The sequence below is a fragment of the Mobula birostris genome, chromosome 8 (genome assembly GCF_030028105.1).
Source record: "Mobula birostris isolate sMobBir1 chromosome 8, sMobBir1.hap1, whole genome shotgun sequence".
In the NCBI taxonomy this organism is placed as follows: Eukaryota; Metazoa; Chordata; class Chondrichthyes; order Myliobatiformes; family Myliobatidae; genus Mobula; species Mobula birostris.
This window is the reverse complement of record NC_092377.1, coordinates 51,210,611-51,230,042: the sequence shown is the minus strand read 5'-3', so window position 1 is coordinate 51,230,042 and position 19,432 is coordinate 51,210,611. Positions and strand designations below refer to the sequence as shown.

The 19,432-nt window shown below is 40.6% G+C and overlaps 1 long non-coding RNA gene across 1 annotated transcript in view; it reads right to left on the bottom strand.

Annotated features, from left to right (window-relative positions):
- Positions 1-8,043: 8,043 nt before the first annotated feature.
- LOC140202195 (uncharacterized) overlaps positions 8,044-19,432 on the bottom strand; it is a 132,250-nt gene continuing 120,861 nt past the window's right edge. The window contains exon 3 of the long non-coding RNA XR_011887031.1: positions 8,044-8,438. This is a non-coding gene — a long non-coding RNA (uncharacterized lncRNA). The remainder of the gene's footprint in view (positions 8,439-19,432) is intronic.

Here is a 19,432-nt window from a genome sequence, read left to right as displayed (position 1 = left end):
GCCTGTTACATAACAGGTTGAAGGTCTCTGCTTAATGGCTTGCAGCAGATGGAACAATTCTGTTGTTACAGTCTCAGTGAACAAAAACAGTTCCCTCTTGACATTTCCATGTTGGAGTTTATCAACATAGCATGGTGGACAACGGCCAGTGAGCGTGTGTGGTGCAGCCTTACCTTCTGTATTTGCTTCATTTCTTCTTCAGTCTTTGCAAGACTTAAGGATAAAGGAGAACAGACCGCTGCACCTCTTCTTTCAGTTTTGGCTAAAAGAGTTAAACAGTTTTGTTTTTGAAAGACAGAAATCAGATTTGTTATAAACAGTGTGATATTGAGGAAAATTATATTAACATAACATAGTTTATGCAATTAAAAATAATATTAAAATGTCTTCTGTAGGAATGCATCGGGGAAAATGGAGATTATTACTTCCTCCCCCTCAAATGTCATAGTACTCAGGTGGTTAATAGATTTTGTTACTTTTATATAAATTCATCAATTCTTCAAACATTGAGGAAGCATGGACACTTAATTTAAATATGTTTGCTGACTAACAGGATAGTTATGATCTTCAATGACAAACAGAATTAAGGAGCAATGTTCTAGGAAGCTATCTTATAATTCCAGGACTGGCAGGTAATGATTGATGGAAAGTGGGGTAGAGACAGTTCTTTGCTTTCATGTTATAGCACAAGTTAAGAAATTTTGCATGGACTGTCGATTAATTCCTTTCCATTAAAACTGTTGAAGAGAACACTTTGTGTTGGGGTGCAAAGTATTAACTGACCGGCACACCTGACAATTTTAGAGTGGTGAAAATTTTTGATTAAGTAAATTAACTTAGCTGAGTCCACAGAAGGTTGCAGCCCAGTTGTTCACTAGATTGAATCTTTCCACATGGCTACAGAGTACACTGGTTCTTCAGGCTCTGAGTCTGATCTCTTCCCGGGTGTCCTGGACTACTTTTAGCCACAAACCTTCCTTTGATTCAAGGGGCCTGGCCCTTTGAGCAGAGAAAGTGTATCTAAAGCAAAAACGTTGATTCTATCCAGGTCAGATACCAACCACAGGAGGATCAGTCTTCTGCCAATCATTCCTGTTGTCTTCTCATGGGACAACCTCATGGAAAACTGAAAGTGAATCTCTAACTGTAGCCAGGAATAGAGTAAGAATCATTTCCAGAATATCACACTTGTTGCCTGAATTAATACAAATGATGACTATCTGGTATTCTGCCATATAGTAGATTACCTACAATTTAGTGATACATAAATTCTACTCAGTAGAAAATGTGAAGTGTTCTGAAAAGGCCTACATGGGTAATTACATGATAAATAAAATCAGAGATTTCTCAAGCTTTTGGGATGCTGAGCACAAAGCAAAATAAAGGTCTGAAATGTTCGAGGATAAATGTAAGATCAGAGCACAGCAAAAAAAACGGAAATAGATTACTGATGATCAGCCATTGCAACATGTCAAACAGAAACAACACCAGAAGTAACTGGTTGCACATTTTTTCAACTTTCAAGTTCTGGTAAACATGCATATTGATCTTTTTAGATATTGATCTATATGACTCAATTGCTTTATATGAGTTAATAATATTCAATAATAGCTTGCAAACCTAACATGATGCTAATTATCCTTATTACTTCCTGTGTATAAAGTAAAATTTTTTGTCGGAAACAAATTCAAAAAAGACGCAGCAAATAGTTAGCTGATCAGGCTCTATATGAGGTGAGAGAAAGGAAGTTAATTTTTCAAATTTATGACCTTTCATCAGAATGAGGAAATGCATGTTTTACATCGCAAAGGAGGTGAAAAGGTGGTGAGAACAAAGGGAATATATGTGCTAGGGTGGAGGCCTGAGATAACCTCATGTAAATAGTAGTGATGACAGCAAAGGGCAATGAAGAGGGCGAAGGATTGTTAACTGAGCCAATCTGTCCAGAGGAGATAGAAGGAGACAAGTGAGATCAGAGGACAGAGAGGAAAATCAGTGGAATGGTAAGAGGCAGAACGCTACAGTAAATGGAAATAGAAGAGAATGCTAATGAATGCTAGTCAGCTCTGAGGCAAACTGAAAAGATTCAAAGTACATTTAATATCAAAGATTGTATACATTATACAACCTTGAGATTTGGCTGCTTACAGGCAGCCATAAAAAAAGAAATCTGAAAGAACCCAATTAAAAAAATAAAGAGCTGAGCTCAGCCAATAAGCTGAGAAGGAGAAAAAAAAAACATAAATCATACAAACAATAGAATCAAGCAACAGTGTTCTGAACCAAATTGAGTCTTTAGTTCCGAATCCCTGGAACAGCTCGGTCTTGGTCTCAGTTCATCATATTAGTGGGGCAAATCACCACAAAGCTCACAGACATGAAGCACAGCGCTGGGTCAATCTCACAGCCTCAGCATCATGGAGAGAGGAGTGAACGGTGAGCAAAATCGGTCCGACCCTTGCCTCCAGTCTGACACTCTGCAAAATCAGCCCGACCCTTGCCTTTCCAGTCTACCTGGACTGGCATTAATTTTGTCCAAACAGCAGGTTGTGCCTCACGTTAGGATCCGGGCCCTGCCACAGTGAAACACTCAGGGCCTAGACCACGCCGCTCAGCCCGAAGCTGTTCTTGACCTCTCCAAATCAGCTCGGTGCATGGAGCAATCAAACCTGTCACCCAGGTTAGTTGAACAGGCATCAAAACTCCTCAACCTTGACTCCAGCTCTCTGAATCGCTTACTGCAACTCCATCTGCATCAATTTTGCAATGCACCAGCACGGCTCATCCCTCGAATTTGCTTGCCTCTTCATTGTTTGGAGTGATAGTTTACAACAATTTACTTCAGGAAGGGTGTTATTAATAATGCTTTTTATCGAATTTCTTGCCATTTGAACTACCAATAAACTATCCCTCACCTTCAGTAGCACCATTTTAAACCGTAGGTGGCTGATTATATAAAATTGTCAGTTTCTGTATTGAGCACTGTAATGTGTCTAGTCAAAAGGTGAGATCCTCTTTCTCATGCTTATGTTGTATTTGTTTGGTATAGTATAAAAGTCGAAAGGCAGAGAGGTCTGGCTAACAATGAGTTGGAAAATTAAAATGATAGGAAACTGAAAGCTCAGAGCTGCCTTTACAGACTAATCAGAAGCCGTCTTGAAGCAGTCACCCAATCAGTGTTACGAGAACATTCAAAGAGACTGTTGTGAGCGCCAAATGCAGCACATTAAGTGGGAAGAAATGCAAATGAATCAGTGGAAGGAGTGGGGTCAATGGAAAGTGAGAAAGAAAAAGGTAAGAGAGAAGTATTGTAGTATCTTTATTCATTAGCACAATCAAAAAACAGAGACACACTAGAGAAAACTATTAGGCAAGCAAAGTATTGCAAGTGATCCAGACTTTGGCAATATAGTTGACAGTGAGCTTTAGACTGGTCAGCAGGGAATGGTCACTTAATGGTCACTTAAGAATGGTCACTTAAATTTAACTAAGGGAAGTGTGATTAATGCATTTGGGAAATGCGAGTAGAGGGAGGATACTGAATTGTGTGAAGGAGTAGAGTAATCCCAGAACAAATAGAGTCATACAGTCATAGAAGAGTACAGCATAGAAACAGTCTCTTTGGCTCATGCTGATCCATTTAAACTGTCTACTCCCATCAACCTACATCAGGACCATAGCTCTCCATACCCCAACCATCTATGTACTGTACTTATCTAAACTTATCTTAAACATTCAAAGCTTGTATGCACCACCTGTGCTGGCAGCTCACTTCACACTCTCATGACCCTCTGACTGAAGAAGTTTCCTCTCATGTTCACCTTAAACTATTCACCATTCACCCTTAACCCATGACATCTGGTTGCAGTCCCACCTAACCTCAGTGGAAAAAAGCCTGCTTGCACTTACCCTATCGATACCCTCATAATTCTGTATATCTCTATCAAATCTCCTCTCAATCTTCTACGTTCCAAGGAATAAAGTCCGAACCTATTCAATTTTCCTTATAACTCAGGTCCTTCAATCCCAGCAACATCTTGTACATTTCCTCTGCACTCTTTCAACCTTATTTACATCTTTCTTGTAAGTAAGTGATCAAAACTACACACAATATTCCAAATTAGGCTTCACCGACATCTTATACATCTTCAATATAACATCCCATCTCCTGTACTCAATACTTTGATATATGAAGGCCAATGTTCCAAAAGCTTTCTTTATGACCCTATCTACCTGTGATGCCATTTTCAATGAATTGTGGGCCTGTATTTTCAGATCCCTTTGTTCTACCACACTCCTCAGTGCCCTACCGTTCACTGTGTACGACCTACTCTCATAGGTCCTAAGTGTGCAACACTTCACACTTGACAGCATTAAATCCAATCTGCCATTTTCAGCCCCACCCGTCTGGTCCAGATCCCATTACAAGCCATGATAGTCTACTCCATTGTCCATTACCATAAGACCGTAAGACAAAGGAGCAGAAGTCAGCCATTTGGCCCATCGAGTCTGCTCTGCCATTTTTTCATGAGCTGATCCGTTCTCCCATTTAGTCCCACTCCCCCGCCTTCTCACCATAACCTTTGACATTCTGGCTACTCAGATACCTATCAATCTCTGTCTTTAATACACCCAATGACTTGGCAACAAATTCCATAGATTCACGACCCTCTAGTTAAAAAATTTCTTCGCATCTCTGTTCTGAATGGGTGCCCTTCAATCCTTAAGTCATGCCCTCTCGTACTAGACTCACCCATCATGGGAAACAACTTTGCCACATCCACTCTGTCCATGCCTTTCAACAGTCAAAATGTTTCTATGAGGTCTCCCCTCATTCTTCTAAACTCCAAGGAATACAGTCCAAGAGCGGACAAACGTTCCTCATATGTTAACCCTCTCATTCCCGGAATCATTCTAGTGAATCTTCTCTGTACCCTCTCCAACGTCAGCACATCCTTTCTTAAATAAGAAGACCAAAACTACCCACAGTACTCCAAGTGAGGTCTCACCAGCGCCTTATAGAGCCTCAACATCACATCCCTGCTCCTATACTCTATTCCTCTAGAAATGAATGCCAATATTGCATTCGCCGCCTTCACTACCGAATCAACCTGGAGGTTAACCTTAAGGGTATCCTGTACGAGGACTCCCAAGTCCCGTTGCATCTCAGAACTTTGAATTCTTTCCCCATTTAAATAATAGTCTGCCCATTTATTTCTTCTGCCAAAGTGCATAACCATACATTTTCCAACATTGTATTTCATTTGCCACTTCTTTGCCCATTCTTCCAATCTATCCAAGTCTCTCTGCAGACTCTCCATTTCCTCAGCACTACCGGACCCTCCACCTATCTTCGTATCGTCAGCAAACTTAGCCACAAAGCCATCTATTCCATAATCCAAATTGCTGATGTGCAATGTAAAAAGAAGCGGCCCCAACACGAACCCCTGTGGAACCCCACTGGTAACCGGCAGCCAACCAGAATAGGATCCCTTTATTCCCACTCTCTGTTTCCTGCCAATCAGCCAACACTCTATCCACGTATGTAACTTTCCCATAATTCCATGGGCTCTTATCTTGTTAAGTAGGCTCATGTGTAGCACCTTTTCAAAGGTCTTCTGAAAATCCAAGTATACAATATCCACTGCATCAGTATTGGGGCCGCTTCTTTTTACATTGTACATCAATGATCTGGATTATGGAATAGATGGCTTTGTGGCTAAGTTTGCTGACAATACGAAGATAGGTGGAGGGGCCGGTAGTGCTGAGGAAACAGAGAGTCTGCAGAGAGACTTGGATAGATTGGAAGAATGGTCAGAGAAGTGGCAAATGAAGTACAATGTTGGAAAGTGTATAGTTATGCACTTTGGCAGAAGAAATAAACGGGCAGACTATTATTTAAATGGGGAAAGAATTCAAAGTTCTGAGATGCAACAGGACTTGGGAGTCCTCGTACAGGATACCCTTAAAGTTAACCTCCAGGTTGAGTCGGTGGTGAAGAAGGCAAATGCAATGTTGGCATTCATTTCTAGAGGAATTGAGTATAGGAGCAGGGATGTGATGTTGAGGCTCTATAAGGCGCTGGTGAGACCTCACTTGGAGTACTGTGGGCAGTTTTGGTCTCCTCATTTAAGAAAGGATGTGCTGACGTTGGAGAGGGTACAGAGGAGATTCACTAGAATGATTCCGGGAATGAGAGGGTTAACATATGAGGAACGTTTATCCGCTCTTGGACTGTATTCCTTGGAGTTTAGAAGAATGAGGAGAGACCTCATAGAAACATTTTGAATGTTGAAAGGCATGGACAGAGTGGATGTGGCAAAGTTGTTTCTCATGATGGGGGAGTTTAGTACGAGAGGGCATAACTTAAGGATTGAAGGGCGCCCATTCAGAGCAGAAATGTGAAGAAATTTTTTTAGTCAGAAGGTGGTGAATCTATGGAATTTGTTGCCACGGGCAGCAGTGGAGGTCAAGTCATTGGGTGTATTTAAGGCACAAATCGATAGGTATCTGAGTAGCCAGGGCATCAAAGGTTATGGTGAGAAGGCGGGGGAGTGGGACTAAATAGGAGAATGGATCAGCTCATGATAAATTGGCGGAGCAGACTTGATGGGCCGAATGGCCTATTTCTGTTCCTTTGTCTTATGGTCTTATGGAAACGTTAACTGATCATTTTCACAGATGCTGCCCGACCTGCTGAGTTCCTCCAGCGTGTTGTGAGTGTTGCTTTGACCCCAGCATCTGCAGAGTATTTTGTGTTTACATACAAAGCTTTGTACTCTCAAAATTTAACTTTTAATCGCCTCCCACTTACGAAGCACACTTTTGCCAGAAAGCAGCCTGTCCCAATCCACACTTGTCAGATACTTATTGAAACCGTCAAAATTGCCCTTTCTCCGATTTAGAACCTCAACCCGTGGACCGGACCTTTCTTTTTGCATACTTACTTTGAAGTTAATGGCATTGTGATCACTGGATGCAAAGTGTTCCTCTACACACACTTCTGTCACCTTCCCCATCTCATTTCCTAATAGGAGATCAACTTTCACACATCCTCTTGTTAGGACTTCTATATATTGATGAAAGAAACTTTCCTGAATACATTTGTCAAACTCCATTCCATCTAGTCTTTTTACAGTATGGGAGTCCCAGTCAACATGTGGAATGTTAAAATCACTACTAAAACAACTTTATGTTTCTTGCTACTGTCTACAATTTCTCCGCAAATTTGTTCTTTTAAATCCCTCAAACTCTTGGGTGGTCTATAATATAGCCCCATTAATGTGGTCATACCCTTCTTATTTCTCAGTTCCAACCTTAACATCTCACGAGATGAGTTCTCCAGTCTGTCCTGACTGAACAGTGCCATGACATTTTCCCTGGCTATTAATGCCACCCTCCTCCTTAAATCCCTTCTGCCCTGTTGTGTATAAAACAACAGAACCTAGGAATATTGAGTGGCCAGTCCTGCCGCTCCTGCAACCACATCGCACTAATGTCTACAATATTATAATTCCAGATGTTAATCCATGTTCTGAGATCATCTGCTTTTCCTAAGATACTTCTTGCATCCTCTTGCATTGAAGTATATGTAGTTCAGGACACTAGTCACACCATGCTTAACCTTTTGGTTCCTGACTTTATCTGAGGTCTTGATAACATCTGTCTCCACAACCTCCTCACTAACTGTTCTGGCACTCTGGTTCCAATGTTCAAAGGTTCAAAGGTCCAATTTCATTTCAGAGAAATGTATACAATATACATCCTGAAATGCTTTTTCTTTGCAGGCATCCACAAAAACAGAGGAGTGCCCCAAAGAATGAATGACAGTTAAACGTAAGATCCCCAAAGTCCCACCCCCAGCTCCCCTCCCTCCCTTGCATAAGTGGTAGCAAGCAATGATCTCCCCCCCCCCACCAGCAAAAAAAAAAGCATCGGCACCCACCACCAAGCACTCAAGCGTGAGCAAAGCAGTAGCAACGACACAGACTTGCAGTTACCCCAAAGACTTCGCATTTCACCCGGCATTTGACCTACCACAGGCTCTCTCTCTCTCCCTAATAAGGGAGAAGGAAGTGTTTCTGTTTTTCCCAGTGAGCGGGGAGACATAACAAACAACTCGCTGGTTTACAATGTTAAAAATCCATTATGATGCCTTTTCCAAGCACTGTTCCCAAAAATCGCAAAGATCCTGGGTCTTTGGGTACACAGCAGTAGATTTTCACTCTCCCAATGTCACATGGGTCTCCTGCCATGACACCAACCCTTGATCCGCCAGTCTCCAGAGTCCAGAGATCATAGGCTTCCAAATTCGGGCCAGACTCTCAGGCTGAACCCTTGGCGTGCGAACGGCCAGTCCTGAAACCCCGAGAACAGGTCCCATTCCCACAAAGAACCAAAGTCAGCATGTAACTCCAGGTCAGGGTCTTCAAAGAACCCTGAAAGGGAAAGATAAAGATATTAAAGATAGAAATATACTTTATACTTTATTGTTGCCAAACAATTGATACTAGAACGTACAATCATCACAGCGATATTTGATTCTGCGCTTCACGCTCCCTGGATTACAAATATTAAATACTAAAAATATTAAAAAATAGTAAATATTAACAATTTAAATTATAAATCATAAATAGAAAATAGAAAAATAGAAAGTAAGGTAGTGCAAAAAAAATGAGAGGCAGGTCCGGATATTTGGAGGGTATGGCCCAGATCCAGGTCAGGATCCGTTCAGCAGTCTTATCACAGTCGGAAAGAAGCTGTTCCCAAATCTGGCCGTACGAGTCTTCAAGCTCCTGAGCCTTCTCCCGGAGGGAAGAGGGACGAAAGGTGTGTTGGCTGGGTGGGTCGTGTCCTTGATTATCCTGGCAGCACTGCTCCGACAGCGTGCGGTGTAAAGTGATTCCAAGGACGGAAGATTGGTTTGTGTGATGTGCTGCGCTGTGTTCACGATCTTCTACAGCTGCTTTCGATCTTGGACAGGACAACTTCCAAACCAGGTTGTGATGCACCCTAGAAGAATGCTTTCTTCGGTGCATCTATAAAAAATTAGTGAGGGTTTTAGGGGACAAGTCAAATTTCTTTAGTTTTCTCAGGAAGTAAAGGCGCTGGTGGGCCTTCTTGGCAGCGAACTCTGCTTGGCTGGACCAAGTCAGGTCATTTGTGATATTGACCCCGAGGAACTTAAAGCTCTTGACCTGTTCCACTTGCGCACCACCGATGTAAATTGGGTCGTGCGGTCCGCTACTCCTTCTGAAGTCAACAACCAATTCCTTCGTCTTGCTGATGTTGAGGGATAGGTTATTGTCTTCGCATCATGCCACCAGGTTCTTAATTTCCTCTCTGTACTCAAACTCAAAATCGAGCTGTTTCCAAAGATGCAAGCAAAGGAGTCACCGTTTAGCGCCATCTTCACTTCGCTCCACCTCCCACCTTGTTCATAAGATAGCAGGGCAGATTAATAAGGTGATTACCAGACAAAAATATATTTCCATTATTAGCTGCGGTATGGTATGTCTGAGCAGGGTAATTATTATGGAACTGTACACTATACAAATCAGCCTACAGTTTGACTACTGCATATATTTATGATTACTACATTACAGGAAGGCTGTGATTGCACTTAGGAGGCTGCAGAAGTTATGGGAATGCTGCCAGAACTTGTGAATTGTAACGATGAGGGAAGATTGGATGAGCCAAAGTTACTGCATGTGGAACAGAGGAAGGTGAATAGCAACTTAATTAAGCTGCATGAAATTATGAGGGGCTTACATAATAGAAAGGATCTTTTCCTTCAGCAGTTGGATCAAAAATAATGAGGAACATATTTAAATGAATTAGTAGAAAGATTAGGCTATAGACGAGGAAATCTTTTCCCTACAATAAAATAGGAGTCGGGAGATCACTGTCTGAAAGACTGTGCATAAATTCGCATCAGAGTATACAACTGGAATCAGAATCAGGTATAATATCACTGGCAGATGTCGTGAAATTTGTTGTTTGGTTGCAGCAGTACATTGCAATACATTATAATAAATCTATAAATCACAATAATAAGTATATTTTTTTAAAAAATCTAATTAAGTAGTGCAAAGAGAGAAAAAAACAAAATTGAGGGCATATTCATGATTCATTGAGCATTCAGAAATCTAATGGCGGAGAAGAAGAAGCTGTCCCTGAAACACTGAGTGTGTATCTTCAAGCTCCCGTACCACCTCCTTGATGGCACCAATGAAAAGAAGGCATGTCCTGGGTGATGGAGCCCTTAATGATGGATGCTGCCTTTTTGAAGGTGTCCTGGATGCTGGGGAGGGTAGTGTCCATGATGGAGCTGGCTGATTTTGCAACCTTCCTGTTTGGTGGCCCCTTCTCCTCATACCAGACGGTGATGCAACCAGTTAGAATGCTCTCCATGGTACATCTGTAGAAATCTGTGGGTGTTTTTGGTGACATTCCAATTCTACTTGAACTCCTAATGAAATATAGCACTGTTGTGCTCTGTTTGTAATTGCATCAATATTTCAGGCCCAGGATAGATGCTCAGAGATGTTGACACCTAGGAACATGAAATTCCTCACCCTTTCCATTTCTGGTCCCTCAATGCTGACTGCACTGTGTTCCCTTGTCTTATTTTTCCTGAAGTACACAATGATTTCCTTTTTCCTACTGACATTGACTGCAATGTTGTTGCTGCACCACTGCTCAACCAGCTGATCTATCTTGCTCCTGTATGTCTCCCAGTCACCATCTGAAATTCTGCCAACAATAGTTGTGTCGTTGTCAAATTTATAGATGGTGTTTGAGATGTACCTAGTCACCCAATCTGTACTGGATGCCATTCTGATAATATAAAGGATAAATATATTCTTCTTAAGATGTAATAACCATTATTAATCGTTTCTGACCAGGTGTAGTTGGGCAAGAGCTTTATATAGCTATATTGTAATTTCTACCTCTTTTGTAATATGATCAATTAGAATACAAGCATTGGTTCCCCCCACCCCCCAAGGCATCGTAAGTACAATGACTCCTCAGTCTCCATTACTCTAGTACTCCACCATTCAGGACATATTCCTTTTATGTTTAAAAAGATCACCCATCACACATTTGTTTACATCAAAATCCATATGTCACAACTTTGACTATTGACTCAATTTCTTAATATCTCTTTGTAAATTAGTCCTGCTAAAAAGCCTTCTATTATCAAATCACCAGAAATCAATATCCTTGCCCTATTTTCAAGTAATTTACATCGTTGACAGCAATTTCCATTTAACTTAGTACATAGCAAAACAAGTTAATTTTAAAAACAATGAATGACTTTCAACAAAAATTACTAGTATGGGCCATTTGCAAATCATCATATTATTATTTTCTTTATTCACAAATGGTTTATCAATTCAAATCTATGCACCACACAAAATTCTGAACCCCACAAATTACTGTCTACACCCATTTTCATTCAGCTAGCAGGATTCTGCATAGATGCAATTGAAGTGGCTGGAAGTTAGGAGGATAAAAAAGAAAACAGTAGAGATATCAGGATCAGAACTTAAAAGTTAGGGTTAGCTCTGGGCACATAAGCAGTGAAGAGAATATGGGATTCTGACAGGATGCTGAAGTTACTTACATTCTCACCTGGTCTAAGAAAGAAGCTAGGGAGTCATTGCTGAAACGGGGACAAGCTACTGATAAAAGAAATGTAAATAGCATGTAGTTGACTGGATTTGTAGGACTCATTATGTGACACCAGGCTTAACTTTTAAACACCTGCTCCACACCCATTTCTCACAAATATATGGTAGGTAGTCTTTTGAATGCTGCTAATTATGTTTTTCACGAGTATGACTTTTTTTTTAACCCAAGTTGAAATTTAACATAAAACATTGCTCCTGTTTGGTTGGTGTATATGTTTCTCAGATGTCTTCTGTAAGGTGTTTTTAACAGCTTTAAAATTGTGAGCCGATGTGAAATGTTGATGTCACTGTACTGGGAGTGCCAGCAATGCTCTCATTTCAGTCTGTTTTATCCGGTTTGTTCAGTGAATATTTATGTTGTGATGAAACTAGATTGCTCTTCATGAAGTAAAACAAGTTTATCTATTAAGGTTCAAACTATCAGTATCCAGCCAATACATCTAAAGTAGGTCCTTACACTACAGAGGTCACAAAAATGTGTCACATGTTAAATGGTCATTAGTTGACTCTGTGACTTCCATAATTTAAGCTGTCTTGTTGCATCAGTGGGAATCCCATCAGGAAAGAATGGCTGGTTAACAATTGGGTGCATATGTAACCAAAGGGGAAGAAAATAATAATGTTAATAAAAAATAATTGCATTTGATTTCAGCAGTCTGGAAATTATGTTGCAGTTTTCTAAAACTTTGGTTAGGCTGCATCAGGAGTATGCATTCATTTCTGGTCATGCATAAGAAAGATCTGTCAACTTTTAAAAGCCTCATGCAGGTTCTGTTCTTTTATGTCAGCTTTCTAAAGAAAATGTAAGCAGAGAGTTATTGTTACACAGAGGTTCAGGAGAAAGTTATATTTCCAGACAGAATGAAGGGACTAGGACTTAATCAAAGCTCAAAGTTCAAATTACATTTAGTATCAAACTATGTATACATTATTCAACTTTGAGATTTGTCTCCTAACAGGCAGCCACAAAACAAAGAAACCCAAAAGAACCCATTTAAAAAAATCGAACACCAAATGTGCAGAGAAAATAAACAAATCATGCCAAGAATAAATGCAAGCAAAGAGCATTCTGAACTGGAGTCTACAAACCCTTCGTTCAGTGCAGAACGGAGCAGCAAGCTGAACCAGCCCATCCCTCGCCTTGGGTCTAGACACCCGACCTCTTCAATCTGGCCTGGTGCTTAATCCACAAAGTCCAAGAAATTCAGCAAATGTTCTCATTATCCTCATCTGGTAAGGAAATTTTTCTGTTCTGCATTCATGACCAGGGCACAAAAGTCCTGCCACTAACCTCTTTAGAACCTGGAACCATGCTATCCTACAGGATAGCTGAGACTCTACCACAGGCTGTATGTTTCTCTCCACCCTCCTCCTCCTACCTATTACCACCTGCAGTATGTTCCTTCTGCTCATGACAAAACCTATGGATGCACTATAAAACCTGGATTTTTGCATCCAACTTGAACACCTCCAGCTTCTCCAACTTCCAGTTCCACGCAATCCTTTCAAAGTTAGCTAAGACTGCATCACACACATCACATCCACAATTCAGTTTGAAGGCTCAAAAACTCAGAGTCAAAGTTTATTGTCTTAAACCTACCAAAACAGGAAAACCAACCTACTAACTTGGCATCTGGGTTTAACACTACCCTCATCCACAACTTCTTCCCCACTAAACATGGAAGCTACCTTCATACTCCACATTAAGCCTCCTCTTACCTAAAGTGGATATTTGAAATGGGTACATTCAAAATGAATACCTATCTTCCATATTTATAAAGGCTGAAAATGTTTCCATAAGGTGCTTTTAACTTTACACTTTTATGTCAAGTAATTTGTGAAGTGCTTTTTGGAGGATGGCCACTTCTGGTATTTGTTGGCAGATAAGCTTAAAAGTAAGGCCAATGTTCGTGTTTGAAAATCATTTATTATTTATATTTATAATTTAAATACATTCTGTTATGTATAACAACGTGAGTTATTTTATCTATAAATATAGAATACTCAGATTTCTCTTTCAATCTCCCAGCAAGCCAAACTTCTCACCAAGAACTACCACTAAAATCATTCATTTACTTTTAACTTTATTGAATTGATATAGGTTTATAAAAGTATATTGCTGCAGGTCTGGTTAGTTCAATATTTCTTTCTACACCTCATGAGTGTCAAAATTGTTAGGGATCTAATGTGAAAAATGTTTGCACCAATATATCTAGTTGACATAGCAGACCATTACATTCGAAAATGTTTGAATTATGGTGATAAAAAGGAGCTTAATGGATTAAGAACTGAGTGAGTATTAAGGGCAGATTCATGTACAATTTTCAGGGCCGTAGACCAGGGATCTGGTTAATGGTGAACCCCTTGTAAAATGTGGCTTCGTTAAGGAAGTAGGTAACTAAAGGGGAGAAGTTCAATACCAAGTCTGCGTGGTACTCAGAGCACATGACTTTCTATCTGGGGCCCCAACCTGGCCATGTACACCCAAAGGCCACTGATTAATCCACAGCACATAGACAAGGAAAGCAACCAGAATAGCATCAGGGCAGATGTGAACCTTCTAGATACTCTGGAAGGGGCAGGAGTGCAGTGATTCTGGTCAGGCAAAGCACATGGACTGCCTTATGGAGGGGTGCTATCAGCAAAATATTTCGTAAAAGTAGGCAACTGTTTTTGTTTTGCTAATGTTTTCATCCTCTTTCTTCTGGTAGCTTTAATCTCTAGAAACTTTATCCAAAAATTTGGAGCACTTCAGCCATGAGCAAATTCAGATGGAATGGAAATGTTTACATTGCAAAATGTGAACTAGAAGCAGGAGGAGGTTATCTGGCCCCACTGTGTCTGCTTTACCATTCATGAAGACCATGATTAATCCTTTACTTGAGTACCACTTTCCTAAACAAGTCTTATATCCTTTGATTCACTTAATGTCCAGAGAAACTTTAGGTTTGTATTCAATATATTTAATGACTGGCTTGCCATCTAGTTGCAGGGAAAAAAAGTTCCAAAGATTCACTATCCTTTGGATGAGGAAATTTTTGCTCTTCTCACTACAGAATGTAAGACTGTGATTCCTGATTCTCCTCATCCAAAAAAAAAGGAATACTTATCCCTGCATCTAGCCATGAAAGGCCACAAAAGAGTTTTGAATGTTTCAATGGGATCAACTCCCCAACTTCCATTCTGCTAAATTCTGTAGGCCCAGTTTACAGAAAGACAAGTTTATTCCTATCAGCAGCTTTCTTTTTTCCAGTCAGTTAACTATCCATAATCCATGTGAGCCTGCATTCCATGGGTTCGAATTTTGCAGCATCTTTTCTAGCCTTTATCGAATGACTAAAAGTCCAAATACACCAAGTTGCATTTCACCCATTTCTATTCTCATATACAAAACACTTTTACAGATTTTTCAAGCCAAGCTATACATCTGATGTTATGCAACTTGATTTGAAAAGTCTGTTACAGATTTTCTGTTGTACTTCACAAGTTGTGACATGCAGGGATGCACACCTATTAGGCTGGGTAACTCTTGTTGACCAATGTAGATATGATGAGTTGTCTGGCCGCCTTCCATGTATTACATTTTTTTATGGTTAACTGTAAACCCTCCCAGTTTGTTTAATGATTCATTTAAATTGGAGTGCACAGCACACGCTGAACCTAATAAAGAAGATAAAAAATTGCTTCACAAGAGAGAAACAAGCACCTGACCTCAAAGTTTACACTGCTGGTTTACAGACTGTGTTTCTGACAATGTCAGGATCAACAGTGAGATTGAAATAACAGAGGAGATACAGTTGGTGAACAGCTGAACCAGCACCAAGTATGCAGGTGAAATAAAAGCAACTGAAGAAGGTCAATCTAGCAGTGATCCTGTCTTGTGTGTTGAAGTTGATGATGGTTTTATGACTTTCCGGATTGCTATGGGTTCTGTCGCTTGTCAAAATAAAATCCTAAATAATTCACTGCTTCTGCTTGAGGGAGTTGAGAGGAGCTGAGGAATAACAACTGCTGTCTGAAGATTTGTTTTCTTTTGCTACACAATGATGAGCCAACATTACAGCACTGACTTACAATTTTACTATCTATTGGAAATGGCAATTGATTTCTCTACCAAATTCTTTCTACCAAAGTAAACATATTTGTGGAAGCCTTTAATAACTAAAAACATTCTGGGTGCCTGGTGAAACATGACAGAAACTAAGAAATTCAAAACTCTATGAAAGCAGAAATGCAAGGTCCAAAGTCCACAGACAAGGTCAATGTCCACGTAAGATGTTACCTCAGGAGAAAAGTCCTTCAGGAATTGTGGGCATGCACTCTTTGGGTGTGATGAGCAAGTAGATCAGTACATAACAGAAACTCTGTGGATTTTGAAGTACAATGCTTGATTGAGTTTAGTGTTGGTAGATCATTTGAACAGAAGAATAATCATAATACTTCTATCCTACTGTTGTTTATTTAATATTTCAGTAAAATTTGAGTAATATTGTAAATAGTTTGATAAAGCATTCTTGCTCATTGCAGTAATTCATTATGGGTTATATGTAAAAGTGCGTGTTTTAGCATTCGTCATCACACCAGGATGTCATACGTACACGCCTTAATTAAAGTAAAAGTGAAGCTAAGACACGCATTCCTAGCTCATTGTCTCTTTTCAAGAAGCTTTACCTTTTGGAGTTACAAAACATAACGTGGTGATGCGTAAGTTTTGAATGAACCTGTGATGCCTACCTACCTGTTGAAGCACACCAAGATGTTCGAGTTATTAAAAAGCACAGCAAAAAAAGCTTCTAAAAATTCACTTGATTTCTTTTTTTGTGCCTCTGCCAGGATTTTTGTAGTTTCCCAGACAAACTTGTGTCCTTCTTGGTCTTCATGTACTGAGATAAGTGACAGAGGATCATGTCTTCTTATGGCTAGCTAATGCTAATGTAGTCTCGTCATGACAGTCTTCTCCCCATCTCTCCAACATGGTGTCTGGGACAGTCACCACGTTGGATTTGGCATATTACATTTGGTCTCTCCATGTGGGTTGTTGGATCTTTGGGTGACGAGATAAGCATTCTGCTGGTTGTCCTGGGTTTATATACTGCCGTTATTCTGTGTGGTTAGAGTAGTCTTGCCTTCATTTTGGAATTATTCCTGATGTCTGGCAGGTTAGCCTCTTTCTTGTCAGTTCAGTAGGTGTTAGAAGGTTGTTTCTCCGGACAAGACAGCTTCTGTTGAAGTTTTCTGGATAGCCATTACAAGTGAATACTTTGAAAAGGAGAGTTTCTTCTTTCCCTTTGAGGTCCACACTACTGCAGTGTGTATTCCATTGATTGAATAGCGATCCAATGCAACTTCATTTGTGGCAGTTGGGGTGATTGCTGTCATGATTGAAGATTTGGTCCATATTCATCACTTTACAATAAACTGATGTTTCCAAACTTCTGTCTGCATTCCTCCTGGTCAGCTCGTCTAGAAAAGGGAGTTAGTCATTTGTTCAAATTCCATGGTAAAGTTAATACCATCAAATATGTTGCTGATTTGGTTTTACACATATTTTATCTGGTTTTGTCTGGGTATGAATCAGAATCAGGTTTATTATCACTGGCATGTGACATGAAATTTGTTAACTTAGCAGCAGCAGTTCAATGCAATACATAATCTAGCAGGGAGAAAAAAATAAATAAAATAAAACATAATACATAAACAAGTAGAATTTTTTAAATGTGCAAAGTCAGAAATACTGTATATTAAAAAATTGAGGTAGTGTCCAAAGCTTCATTGTCCATTTAACAATCGGATGGCAGAGGGGAGGAAGCTGTTCCTGAATCACTGCGTGTGTGCTTTCAGGCTTCCGTACCTCCTACCTAACGGTAACAGTGAGAAAAGGGCATGCTGGGTGCTGGAGGTCCTTAATAATGGACTCCACCTTTCTCAGTCACCGCTCCCTAAAGATGTCCTTTGTAGGCCAGTGTCCAAGATGGAGCTGACTAGATTTACAACAATTCTGCAGCTTCTTTTGGTCCTGTGCAGTAGCCCCTCCAGTGATACAGCCTGTCTGAATGCTCTCCACGATACAACTATAGAAGTTTCTAAATGTATTTGTTGACATACCAAATCTTTTCAAACTTCGCATATAGTTGCTCTCTTGCCTTCTTTATAACTACATCGATATGTTGGGACCAGGTTAGATCCTCAGTGATGTTGACAGCCAGGAACTTGAAGCTGCTCACTCTCTCCACTTCTGATGCCTCTAAGAGAATTGGTATGTGTTCCTTCATCTTACCTTTCCTGAATCCACAATCAGATCTTTCGTCTTACTGACGTTGAGTGCCAGATTGTTGCTGTGACACCACTCCACTAGTTGGCATATCTCACTCCTGTTCGCCCTCTTGTCACCATCTGAGATTCTACCAACAATGGTTGTATCATCAGCAAATTTATAGATGGTATTTGAGCTATACCTCGCCACAGTCATGTGTATACAGAGAGTAGAGCAGCAGGCTAAGCACACACCCCTGAGGTGTGCCAGTGTTGAGCATCAGCGAGGAGGATATGTTATCACAGATCCGCACAGGTTGTGGTCTTCCGGTTAGGAAGTCGTGGATCCAATTGCAGAGGGAGGTACAGAGGCCCAGGTTCTGCAACTTCAGTCAGGATTGTGGGAATGACGGTGTTAAATGCTGAGCTATAGTTGATGAACAGCATCCTGACATCGGTGTTTGTGTTGTCCAGGTGGTCCAAAGCCCTGTGGAGAGCCATTGAGATTGTGTCTGCCATTGACCTATTGTGGTGATAGGCAAATTGCAATGGGTCCAGGTCCTTGCTGAGGCAGGAGTTCAGTCTAGTCATGACCAACCTCTCAAAGCATTTCATTACTGTCAATGTGAGTGCTCCCGGGTGATAGTCATTAAGGCAGCCTACATTATCCTTCTTAGGTACTGGTATAATTGTTGCCTTTTTGAAGCAAGTGAGAACTTCTGCCCATAGCAGTGAGAGGTTGAAAATGTCCTTGAATACTCCTGCTAGTTGGTTGGCACAGGTTTTCAGAGCCTTACAAACATGTCGTCAACGTATCGCACCCATACTTCTGGCCTGATAATTAGTACTACTATCCTCTATTTATTAACAAGCACATTGAATGAGACACAATTTATGAACCTATGCATCTGCGAGCACTTGGTGTTACCTGGATGACATCATTGTTCTAGTAATGATGACAAGAAACATCTCCAGAATCTCAAGAGAGTTTTAAAAAGATTAGAAGATTATGGGGTCAGAGCACTGAGCCCATTGAGCTTATTGAGAGAGTAAGGAGGCATAGGATCCAAGGGGACATTGCTTTGTGGATCCAGAACTGGCTTGGCAATAGAAGGCAAAGAGTGGTTGCAGACGGGTCATATTCTGCATGGAGGTCGGTCACCAGTGGAGTGCCTCAGGGATCTGTTCTGGGACCCTTACTCTTTGTAATTTTTATAAATGACCTGGATGAGGAAGTGGAGGGATGGGTTAGTAAGTTTGCTGATGACACAAAGTTTGGAGGTGTTGTGGATAACGTGGAGGGCTCACAGGTTATAGTGGGACATTGATTGCAAAACTCGGCTGAGAAGTGGCAGATGGAGTTCAACCCAGATAAGTGTGAAGTGGTTCATTTTGGTAGGTCAAATATGATGGCAGAATATTAGTATTAATGGTAAGACTCTTGGCAGTGTGGAGGATCAGAGCAATCTTGGGGTCCGAGTCCA